A 1927-nucleotide genomic window follows, 5' to 3' on the forward strand; every position below is an offset into this window, starting at 1 on the left:
TTCTGTGTTTGTGAATTGTGTGCGCAGTAGCCGCACGTGCATCAACAAAGTAGTGCCAAGCGTGCGCCTGTGTCATAAGTAAAGGGCCGGCTGGCTTGACCATTAAAGGGTGCTGTAACCCCCAAAGTGCACTCCAAACCAAATAAAAAAATATTTTCTGTGTTTGTGAATTGTGTGCACTGTGGCTGCACGTGCATCAACAAAGGAGCAGCGCCAAGCGTGCGCCTGTGTCCAATAAGTAAAGGGCCGGCTGACTTGTCCGTTAAAGGGTACTGTAACCCCCAAAGGGCACTCCACACAAAATAAAAAAATATTTTCTGTTTGTGAATTGTGTGCACTGTGGCTGCACGTGCATCAACAAAGGAGCAGCGCCAAGCGTGCGCCTGTGTCCCATAAGTAAAGGGCCGGCTGGCTTGTCGGTTAAAGGGTGCTGTAACCCCCAAAGGACACTCCAAACAAAATAAAAAAATATTTTCTGTGTTAGTGAATTGTGTGCGCAGTAGCCGCACGTGCATCAACAAATTAGTGCAAAGTGTGCGCCTGTGTCATAAGTAAAGGGCAGGCTGGCTTGACCATTAAAGGGTGCTGTAACCCCCAAAGTGCACTCCAAACCAAATAAAAAAATATTTTCTGTGTTTGTGAATTGTGTGCACTGTGGCTGCACGTGCATCCACAAAGGAGCAGTGCCAAGCGTGCGCCTGTGTCCCATAAGTAAAGGGCCGGCTGGCTTGTCCATTAAAGGGTGCTTTAACCCCCAAAGGGCACTCCAAACAAAATAAAAAAATATTTTCTGTGTTTGTGAATTGTGTGCACTGTGGCTGCACGTTCATCAACAAAGGAGCAGCGCCAAGCGTGCGCCTGTGTCCCATAAGTAAAGGCCCGGCAGGCTCATTTCTTAAAGGTTGGTGTAACCCACAAAGTGCACTAGTCTCCAAAAAAAATAAAAAATTATTTTCTGTGTGTGCGCCTTAGCCTCACGTATATATCAATATAACATAAATGGAGGACCAAACTTTCTCCGATAAAAATAAAATAGGGAAAGATCAAGAACCACTTCCTCCTAGTGCTGAAGCTGCTGCCACTAGTCATGTCATAGACGATAACATGCCATCAACGTCGTCTGCCAAGGCTGATGCCCAATGTCATAGTAGAGGGCACATACAATCCCAAATGACAAAGTTCAGGAAAATGACTTTAAAAAAACATTTAAATCATCTGAGGAGAAACGTAAACTTGCCAATATGCCATTTACGACACGGAGTGGCAAGGAACGGCTAAGGTCTATCCCTATGTTCATGACTAGTGGTTCAGCTTCACATGACGATGGAAGCCCTCATCCCGCTAAAAAAATCAAACGAGTTAAGTTGGCAAAAGCACAGCGAAGAACTGTGCGTTCTAAGAAGATATCACAAATCCCCAAGGAGAGTCTGTGTGGTGGCGGTTGCGATGCCTGACCTTCCCAGCACTGGACGGGAAGAGGTGGCTCTTTCCACCATTTGCACGCCCTCTGCAAGTGCTGAAAGGAGCACCCACAGTCCACTTGCTGATATGCAAATTGAAGATGTCACTGTTGAAGTACAACAGGATGAGGATACTGGTGTAGCTGGCACTGAGGAGGAAGTTGTCGAGGAGGATTCTGATGGTGATGTGGTTTGTTTAAATCAGGCTCCGGGGGAGACAGTTGTTGTCCGTGGGATGAAAAAGCCCATCACGGTCATGCCTGGGCAAAAGACCAAACATTCCACCTCTTTGGTCTGGCAATATTTCTATCCAAATCCGGACAACAACTGTCTTGCCATATGTACCATATGTAAAGGTGAAATAAGTAGGGGTAGGGACGTTAACCACCTAGGAACATCCTCCCTTATACGTCACCTGCAGCGCGTTCATTAAAAGTTACTGTCAAGTTCAGAAACTTTGGCTAAGA

The sequence above is a fragment of the Taudactylus pleione genome, unplaced genomic scaffold (assembly GCF_031769625.1).
Source record: "Taudactylus pleione unplaced genomic scaffold, aTauple2 ptg000815l, whole genome shotgun sequence".
NCBI lineage: Eukaryota > Metazoa > Chordata > Amphibia > Anura > Myobatrachidae > Taudactylus > Taudactylus pleione.